This window comes from Salmo salar, chromosome 16, assembly GCF_965601325.2.
Source record: "Salmo salar chromosome 16, fSalSal1, whole genome shotgun sequence".
NCBI classification, from domain to species: Eukaryota; Metazoa; Chordata; class Actinopteri; order Salmoniformes; family Salmonidae; genus Salmo; species Salmo salar.
This window is the reverse complement of record NC_138306.1, coordinates 73,825,726-73,836,947: the sequence shown is the minus strand read 5'-3', so window position 1 is coordinate 73,836,947 and position 11,222 is coordinate 73,825,726.

Genomic DNA, 11,222 nt, shown 5'->3' with positions numbered 1-11,222 from the left:
GAACAAGGTCCTATTTTTTTAAATCAGGGCATAGAACAATGTCAGTGTAACCGTAGATACAAATGTAGTGACAGACAGAACAGAAAATGGAACTTGTATTGTGCATCAATAAAAAGCATGACTATATACACCATATGCACATGAACACTGTGCCACACAACTATTTAGACACTAAAACCACCTACGACAGAACAAAACCAATAAAACAGTAACAGAACAGAGAGGAGAGAAAGAGAGAGAGAGAGAGAGAGAGAGAGAGAGAGAGAGAGAGGGGGGGGGGGGCTCATATACAGAAAGTATCTCAGAATAGGAGTGCTGATCTAGGATCAGGTCCCCCCTGTCCATATAATCTTGTTCACTATGATCTAAAAGGCCAAGCTGATATTAGATCAGCACTACCTACTATTCTGAGACGCTTTATGAATACAGGCTGATAAGATTATAGGAACAATACCTGGAATGCTGGCCAGGGCTATGTATACAGTCGTGAGAATCTTGTGGAGAAACCTTTATTTTTTTCCCCTCTTTCCCCATCACAACACTGTCCATTCCATTAGTCCTGTTGTTGTAGTTGTGGGTGTTGGAAGTAGTCACAGAACAATTTTCTGACCTCCTCACCCTGGAGGTGGTCTGAAGTTCCAGGGGGAGAGGGGGCGCGGGCCGCAGTGTGACCAGGCTGGGGGTTCTCACCCTTGGTCACCTCGCCATGCCATTCCCCCCGGAACAAATCTCCATGGGCCTCACACACGTTATGCAGGATGCAGCAGGCCAGGATCATGGTGGGCACCACGTCCAGGCTGCAGTCGTTCCTCTTGCTCAGGCATTGCCAGTGCGCCCGCAGGCGAAGAAGCGCCACCTGCGCCCCACGCCACGCCCGCACAAATCGCTACAGCAGGAGACAAAGTAACCAGGTTAAATGTTGATAAACTATTTTTATTTTTTTATTGATTTACTGCAGCAAAACTCTGGGTCTACTACAGTCTAATGTGTAAATTTAGCTCACAACTGTGTAAAACGTCTGAAATGTTGACTGAAATTGGGATTTAAAAAAAAAAGATGTTACTACTTTGAGTTTAATCCCTGAGTGATTCTGTTCGGTGTTGTTGAAAATAAAACCTGCCTGGTTGAAAGCCCTCCGGGGCTCCGCGAGCCCTTCTTCATCCTCATCATCCTCCTCCTTCTTCTTGGAATAGGCCTTCATCAGCCAGGGCTGGAGGGGGTACGCTGGCTCCCCCAACAACACATATCTGGACAAGACAATGTGCTCTCAGTCAATTTAGCTGGTAGGACACAGGTCACCAGAGGGATAACAATAATAATTGTAGCACTGGACTACTATTGCTGCTCATACTTATACAAGTAATAATGATAGCACAATCTAAAAAGGGAAATAATAATAATATCAATGATACCTCAGGGGCTTTCCCAAGTAGCTCGGTGGTGTGTCAGGTGACAGCCCGCCCTCAGAGGCCGACACCCAAAGTGCTGAGTTCTGCAAGATGGCTGTCGGCTCAGTGCTGCCAGGGAAACCAGCACAGACGTCCCAGAACTGACCCAGCCCATTCACAGCCACCTAACAGACAGACAGGAGTGTTACTACCTCACAGACAGACAGATGAATGTTACTATCTCACAGACAGAAAGGCAGTCAGACACAACCATATACTTTAAAACTTCAATTAAATGCCGAGTCTGAAATAGCCACCTGTCCCTTTCAATAGCCGGCCATCAGCACACATTTCAGCAAATGTCTGTCTAAATGAATTGTTATCGGCACACGCTCTCCATGGTGCTGAACTGCAAAATTGGGGGTTTATGATAGGCAGCCTAGTCTTTGCAAGTCTGATCTGCGAAGGATGTTATTCTAATGTTTATATTGGTCATACTGGTCACAATAAACGGCGTGGTAGTCTTTTCAACATTTTATTAAGCAAAAATAGACGCTTGTCTCTAATAAGAGCTGGCTGTGTTCAGCGATTGAAGCAAATAAACGCCCGGGCTATTAATTGCAACAGAGGTCCTGTCCTACCTGGGAGACCACAGACAGCCACCCGTCTGGATTGGCGTAGTTGGCCACGTTAGCGGATGGCGTGAGGATGGCAGTGTGGAGGGTTGCCACGGCGCCCACACAGTGAGGGAAGCCCCAGCGAGATAGGAAGTGACGTGCAGAGTCTTCCACTTCCTGTACACTGGGCAAGCATAGGTAGACGGGCCGGAGTAGTGTGACGATGGCGTGACACAAGTCCCTCACACACTTACACACCGTGGAGCTGCCCACGCCAAACAGCCCACTGATGGTGCGGTACTCAATGTTGGACGCCAGCCGCCACAGGGCAACCGCCACACGCTTCTCCAGCGGAAGCGCCCGGCGGAAGTGGGTGTCCTGGCGAGCCAGGCGGGGTTTCAGCTTGCCACAAAGGAAGAAGAAGGTTTCTCGGCTCATGCGGAACTTCTCCAGCCAATCAGAGGGCTGGAACTCAGTCATCACTACCCGCTCCCACCAATCAGTGCACTCCGTGCTGGTCCAGGGTCGGGTACGGATGTCACAGCTACCACAACATAAAAACAAGATCCCACAACTAAAGGTGGAAAAAGGGCTGCCTAAGTATGATTCCTAATCAGAGACAATGATAGACAGCTGCCTCTGATTAGGAACCATACTTGGCTCAACACAAAGAAATAGACCAACTAGAATGCCCACCCCACATCACAACATAACCTAACCAAACTAAAGGGGAAAAAAAGTCTCTCTAAGGTCAGGGCGTGACACCAAAAGTGTTAAACAAATCAAAATATATTTTATATTTGAGATTCTTCAAAGTAGCCACCCTTTGCCTTGATGACAGCTTTGCACACACTTGGCATTATCTCAACCAGCTTCACGAGGTAGTCACCTGGAATGCATTTCAATTAACAGGTGTGCCTTGTTAAAAGTTAATTTGTGGAATTTCTTTCCTTCTTAATGAGTTTGAGTCAATCAGTTGTGTTGTGACAAGATAGGGGTGGTATTCAGAAGATAGCCCTATTTGGTAAAAGACCAAGTCCATATTATGGCAAGAACGGCTCAAATAAGCAAAGAGAAATGACAGTCCATCATTACTTTAAGACATCAAGGTCAGTCAATACAGTCAACAAAAGTCAAAAAGACCCAGAGTTACCTCTGCTGCAGAGGATAAGTTCATTAGAGTTAACTGCACCTCAGATTGCAGCCCAAATAAATGCTTCACAGAGTTCAAGTAACAGACATCTCAACATCAACTGTTCAGAGGAGACTGCGTGAATTAGGCCCTCAGGGTCAATTGCTGCAAAGAAACCACTACTAAAGGACACCAATAAGAAGAAGAGACTTTCTTGGGCCAAGAAACACGAGCAATGGACATTAGACCGGTGGAAATCTGTCCTTTGGTCTGATCAGTCCAAACTGGAGAGTTTTGGTTCCAAACGCCATGTCTTTGTGAGACGCAGAGTAGATGAACGGATGATCTCCGCATGTGTGGTTCCCACCGCTAAGAATGGAGGAGGAGGTGTGATGATGTGGGGGTGCTTTACTGGTGACACTGTCTGTGATTTATTTAGAATTCAAAGCACACTTAACCAGCATGGCTACCACAGCATTCTGCAGCGATACACCATCCCATCTGATTTGCGCTTAGTGGGACTATCATTTGTTTTTCAACAGGACAATGACCAAAAACACACCTCCAGGCTGTGTAAAGGCAATTTGACCAAGGAGAGTGATGGAGTGCTGCATCAGATGACCTGGCCTCCACAATCACCCAACCTCAACCCAATTGAGATGGTTTGGGATGAGTTGGACCGCAGAGTGAAGGAAAAGCAGCCAACAAGTGATCAGCATATGTGGGAACTCCTTCAAGACTGTTGGAAAAGCATTCCTTTGAATAATCTCTAATATATAATATTTGTTTAAAACTGTTTTGGTTACTACATGATTCCATATGTGTTATTTCATAGTTTTGATGTCTTCACTATTATTCTACAATGTAGAAAATAGTAAAAAATAAAGAAAAACCCTTTAATGAGTAGGTGTGTCCAAACGTTTGACTGGTACTGTATATGTATATATATTTTTGTTGTTGCCTGTTTTGCATGTTATTTCGGCATTAATACATGTCACATATCAGTTTGCAAACAATGTATATAAAAAAAATGCTTATTGAGTTAATAAAGCTGCATACAAACATGGTTTTTGCTTTCTTGTGTAAGGCAGCTCCAAAATGCAGGTGTTTCAGTCTAGCTCAGTGCTTTCTGTGGTGGTGGGGAAGCCAGCGGAAAATACGGAGCGTAGGGGTTGGTAATGTTCTCTAGTTGCACCGTGATTGGCTCATTGTTCTGTCACTCATGGGGACACTACGTCGCCGCAAAATCTACAGGGAGAACTCGAAAATTCAAGCCCGTTGGGTGCTGCCATAGATTTACATTAGAAGTTCCCATCCAATAAGGATCAAGGTCATTGGCCACAGATAAAATGATGTCAAATCACGTTATATCTACCATAGCTTTGATTGGACTGATCATGTCAACATCATACTTTAAAAATCTTAGCTAGGAAGCTAGACAAGCAGTCATCATCATGAATCAAGTTGACAATCTTCAAACCTTGTCATATGAAGAGAAATTATATATAAAATGTATCGGTGCTCATCGGCCATTGGACATAAACATTACACAACAAGTTGGAAATCGCATATTCAACAATGAGTGGTTTGGAAGGAATCATTGGCTAACTGCAAGCTTTTCAAAGCAATCACAAGCCTGCTATTCAGTGGAGAGGATGTGTGGTTCAAGTCTGGGTTTAAGGGTCTCTTTTCCAAGCTTAAAAGGATAAACATTCACTCGCAACACACCATGGGCCAGAAAAGGTTGAATATATTGGCCATGCTGTCATTCCAGCATGACTTCTGCTACGTTCAAAACAACTAGAAACTCAGAACTGGGAAATCTCAGACTTCAGTGAGTTCAAGACAACTGGGAACTCTGGAATAAAAACGAGCTCTGACTGGGTAAACCAGGTTTTGAACGGTCATCCAACTCGGAATTCCAAGTAGGGAGCTCTAGAAAGAGGCACGAGTTCCCACCTGAAGATCACTGATGTCATGATTCAACCTTGTTTTTATCCAAGTTCACAGTTGTCTTGAAAGAACCATAAATCCAGAGAATGGCAGACTTTGATGACAAAAATGTGCCCAAGAAGGACTGCCGCGCCACCTTCCTGTTCAAGTGAGCACAGCACAACAGGTTGAGTCCAAAAATGTCTTGTATGCTGGTGCATAAATTATGTAATATGCCAGCTTACTGTCTTACTGTAGCTAAGAAAGTAATACTAAGTGCATGTTGTGCAGTAAGCTGTTAGTAGCCCATGTGCCTCACCCTAATAATTTGGTCCCTTTCCCCCTCATAACTTAGCCTACTGTTCTGACTTCGTGGTGCACATGTAGCCTATAGCCTGTTTAAGAGAAATGTAATTATTGAATATTGTAAGAGTTTTCATTGTCTGCTTATATGCCCCTTTTATTTATCCTACGGTTCTGACGGTGTACAGGGAGAATACTGTAAGAACGGCCCATGTTCTGAATTCTGTCGCTGTATATTTCAAAAGTGCTGAAGAAATATTGACTACGTCCGTCCTAGCTCGCTCATTAATGTCTTAATTGAAATTACAGACCTCTTATCCGCTTGTCGTCCCCTTATACCATAGTTTATACATCTCGAATGTCAGTAGAAACCACATTTTGTTTAAGCAAGTCAGCCATATCTGCTATGTTTTTTTTTAAAGGCAGTAAATGAGGCTAAATTAACCGTTTCGCTGCCAGACAAGGCTCCGCCGATAGCCAGTTGTAGCGGTGGTAAGGATTCACTCCATGGTGCTGAAAAGAAAGCTCTGCTGTTGAGACAACTTTATAAACAGTGCCTTCGGAAAGTATTCAGGCCTATTTACTTTTTCCACATTTTGTTACGTTACAGCCTTATTCTAAAATGTATTAAATAAATTAAAAAAATCCTCATCAATCTACACACAAAACCCCATAATGACAAAGCCAAAAGAGGTTTTTAGAAATGTTTGCAAAGTTAAAAATAAAAAACAGAAATAGCGTTTTTATATAAGTATTCACAACCTTTGCTGTGAGACAAAAAATTGAGCTCAGGTGCACCCTGTTTCCATTGATCATCCTTGAGATGTTTCTACAGCTTGATTGGAGTCGACCTGTGGTAAATTCAATTGATTGGACATGATTTGGAAAGGCACACAGCTGTCTATATTAGGTCCCACAGTTGACATTGCATGTCAGAGCAAAAACCAAGCCATGGGGAAAAACTCGATGGTCACTCTGACATAACTCCGAGTTCCTCTGTAGAGATGGGAGAACCTTCCAGAAGACCAACCATCTCTACAGCACTCCACCAATCAAGCCTTTATGGTAGAGTAGCCAGACGGAAGCCACTCCTCAGTAAAAGGTACAACATCCCGCTTGGAGTTTGCCAAAAGGCACCTAAAGACTCTCAGACCATGAGAAAGAAGATTCTCTGGTCTGATGAAACCAAGATTGAACTCTTTGACCTGAATACCAATCGTCATGTCTGGAGGACACCTGGCCCCATCCCTATGGTGAAGCATGGTGGTGGCAGCCTCATGCTGTGGGGATGTTTTTCAGGGGCAGGGACTGGGAGACTAGTCAGGGTTGAGGAAAAGATGAACGGAGCAAAGTACAGAGAGTTCCTTGATGGAAACCTGATCCAGAGAGCTCAGGACCTCAGACTGGGGAGAAGGTTCATCTTCCAACAGGACAACGACCCTAAGCACACAGCCAAGACAACGCAGGAGTGGCTTCGGTACAAGTCTCTGAATGTCCTTGAGTGGCCCAGCCAGAGCCCGGACTTGAACCCAATCGAAAATCTCTGGAGAGACCTGAAAATAGCTGTGCAGCAACACTCCCTATCCAACCTGACAGAGCTTGAGAGGATCTGCAGAGAAGAATGGGAAAAACTATCCAAATACAGGCGTGCCAAGCTTGTAGCGTCATACCCAAGAAGACTTGAGGCTGTAATCACTGCGTCAACAAAGTATTGAGTAAAGGGTATTAATACTTATGTAAATGTAATAGTTTTATATTTTTTTATAAATTAGCAAAAAATTCTAAACTTGTTTTTGCTTTGTCATTTTCGGTAATTGTGTGTAGATTGATGAGCATTTTTTTTTTAAATACATTTTATAATACGGCTGGAACCTAACAAAATGTGAAAAAGTCAAGGGCTCTGAATACTTTCCCAAGGCACTGTTTGTGGGCACCGTTTGTCACCGTTATAGTGCAATTAATGTATTGTTTAGTCTTACCCCTCCAAGATGTACATGCTAAAATTGCCACTGATTGGCCATATACCACATGCCCTCGTGATGTATTGCTTATGGGCGCTGTTAAAGTAAGTTTTGCTCGGTCATTGTGGACTGGTAAGTATCTGCATCTGGTGCAAAATGTTGCATGTCTGAATCCAGCAATATAAAGTTGCTTTTGAAACTTTCGTTTTAAGCCTATCCAAAACCTTCACCATTCGGAGTTAATGCCTAAGCGTAACCTTAAACACTTCTTAATTTGACGATTACAACCACTTCGAATTTAGAAGTTTGAGAAACATGGTTGAACGTCTTATGTGACACAGAGTTTATTGCTTTGCTTATGCGGGTGCGTTTAGCTATTCGTGTATGGAACGCAGTCCAAAAAGGCCAAAAGACAGCCCAAATTATTTTTCTGGGGGGGGGCACACGGAGTGGTCGGCGGAGCCGAGGGGGGAACCAGAGCCAGTCGGGGAGTCGAGTGAGGAACTTGACGAAAGATTCCGGAAAGAGGTGTTGGCATTGACAGCGCTGCAGAGCGGGCGTGCTGAGGAGCGTGACACCAATCCGGTGTCATATGCACCAGTTTCACGCATCTGGTCTCCAGTGCGTCTCCACAGCCCAGTGCATCCTGTGCCAGCCACCCGCATTTGCCGTGCGAAGGTGGTCATCTGTCCAGGACGCGTTGTGCCAGCTCTATGCTCCAAACCTCCAGTGCGCCTCCACGGTCCAGTACATCCTGCACCAGCTCTATGCGCTGTGTCTCCGGTGCGCCTCCACAGTCCAGTACATCCTGTGCCTGCTCCTCGCACTTGCCCTGAAGTGCGTGTCACCAGTCTGGTGCCACCTGTTCCAGCTCCATGCACCAGGCCTCCAGTGCGCCTTCACAGTCCAGAGCTTCCGGCGACAGTTCCCAGTCCAGAACTTCCGGCAACAGTTCCAAGAACGGAGCTTCCGGCGACAGTTCCCGGTCCGGATCTTCCGGCGACAGTTACCGGTCCGGAGCTTCTGGTGACAGTTCCCGGTCCGGATCTTCCGGCGACAGTTACCGGTCCGGAGCTTCCGGTGACAGTTCCCGGTCCGGAGCTTCCGGCGACGTTTCACGGTCCGGAACCTCCGGAGACAATCCACAGTCTGGAGTTCCCGGCGACAATCCACGGTCCGAAGCCTCCGGCGACAAGCCTCGCACCAGAGTCGCCACCGAAGATGGCGGATCCGCGAGCGGAGCGGGGTCTATGTCCCGCACCGGAGCCACCACCGAGGATAGATGCCCACCCGGACCCTCCCCTATAGAGTCAGGTTTTGCAGCCTGAGTCCGCACCTTTAGGGGGGGTACTGTCACGCCCTGACCTTAGAGATCCCTTTTGATTCTCTATTTTGTTAGGTCATGGTGTGACTAGGGTGGGTACTCTAGTTTTGTATTTCTATGTTGGCCTGATATGGTTCCCAATCAGAGGCAGCTGTATCTCGTTGTCTCTGATTTGGGATCATATTTAGGCAGCCTTTTCCCACCTGTTTGTGGGATCTTATTTTGATTCAGTGCATGTTGCACCTCTGTCGTCACGGTTTGTTGGTTGTTTTTTATTTTTTCGTTGTTGGTTGTAAAATTTTCACTAAAATAAAATGTGGAACTCGGAGCACGCTGCGCCTTGGTCCTTCTCTACACACAACCATGACAAGTAGAATGTTGTTAGAAATCTGATTCTGATGTTTTTCCCTCAACAAAAATCTTGTTCTGACACTTTTCCCTCAACACAGGGGCACTATCAAGTTGTCACCTTCTTGCTTCATCTATAGTGTTGTGTTGTCACAAGTAAAAAGAGACATTACAAATTATTTCATTTTCAAATATATACAAACAAGGGTCCCACTGAGTTCAGAACTTCGCGCCTTTACTCATGTATTCATAATGTATTCATGTTGTGATGTGCGAACACAGAAAAAAATATACTGAAAATGATAACACAATGACAGTTATCTATTTGTTGTGAAAGCATCTCATGTCTTCTCAAGTATACTTTGAAAAAGAAGCAACTGCCACTCTGTTTACTATCAAATCAAATGTATTTATAAAGCCCTTCTTACATCAGCTGATATCTCAAAAGTGCTGTACAGAAACCCAGCCTAAAACCCCAAACAGCAAGCAATGCAGGTGTAGAAGCACGGTGGCTAGGAGAAACTCCCTAGAAAGGCCAGAACCTTGTAAGAAACCTAGCGAGGAACCAGGCTATGAGGGGTGGCCAGTCCTCTGCTGGCTGTGCCGAGTGGAGATTATAACAGAATATGGCCAAGATGTTCAAATGTTCATAGATGACCAACAGGGTCAAATAATAATAATCACAGTGGTTGTTGAGGACGCAACAGGTCAGCACCGCAGGAGTAAATGTCAGTTGGCTTTTCATAGCCGATCATTCAGAGTATCTCTACCGCTCCTGCTGTCTCTAGAGAGTTGGAAACAGCAGGTCTGGGACAGGTAGCACATCTGGTGAACAGGTCAGGGTTCCATAGCCGCTGGCAGAACAGTTGAAACTGGAGCAGCAGTACGGCCAGGTGGACTGGGAACAGCAAGGAGTCATCAGGTCAGGTAGTCCTGAGGCATGGTCCTAGGGCTCAGGTCCTCCGAGAGAGAAAGAAAGAAGACAAAGAAAGAGAGAGAGAAAGAGAGAATTAGAGAGAGCATACTTAAATTCACACAGGACACCGGATAAGACAGGAGAAATACTCCAGATATAACAGACTGAACCTAGCCACCAGACACAAACTACTGCAGCATAAATACTGGAGGCTGAGACAGGAGGAGTCGGGAGACACTGTGGCCCCATCCGACGATACCCCCGGACAGGGCCAAACAGGCAGGATATAACCCCAACGACTTTGCCAAAGCACAGCCCCCACACCACTAGAGGTATATCTTCAACCACCAACTTACCATCCTGAGACAAGGCTGAGTATAGCCCACAAAGATCTCCGCCACGGCACAACCCTAGCGCCAACTATAACATTTCTCCCCTGTGTGAACAGTCTGATGGTATTTTAAATCGCTATGGAATGCAAAGCATTTATTGCATATTGGACACCTGTATGATTTCTTCCATGTGTGTATGGTCTTATTAATTCTAAGGCCCTGTGATCGAGTGAAGCATTTTCCACAGTCTATGCTGCAATATAAGGTTTCTCCAATCTGTGAGATATCATGTGTGTCTTTAAGTTTAATTTCTGGTTGATGCATTTGCCACAGTCTTTGCAGCAATATAATTTCTCTCTTGTATGTATCTCTGTATGTTTCGCCAAGTCTTCCTTTCTTTCAAAACATTGCCACAGACTTTACAGTAATTTGGTTTCCTTGAGTGCACACTTGAATGTCTGGTCAAGCATACCTTCGTTCTGTAGAATTTGCCACATTCTTTGCAAGGATGCGGTCTTTCATCTATGTGACTGGTTTCATCATATTTGAAATTGCTCGCTGTGAAATTTCAGAGTTTCCTAATTCCTACCAGCCCGTGAATGTGGCATACGCCGTTCAGTGACAAACACATCAAGAGCTGTAATTTGGTCGTCACTAGCGTCTATGGCCGCAGTCATAAACCCTGCCCATTTCTACAATTTATCTTCTAAAAATGTGATTTAAAACCTAACACTAACCTTTTTTACCTTTATTTTATCAGGGAGTCATACTGAGACCAAGGTCTCTTACAGATGAGCCCTGAATTACATAGAATGCAAGTAGAAAGAAAAACCCGGTCATCAAAAAAACACAGTCATCAGGAATACGGTGCTCAGTCAGTTTTCTCAATTGCCCTAGAGGCAACAGAGCATACAATTTAAGAACATTTTGAAGATTGTTCCACAAATAAGGTGCAAGAAAGATAAATCA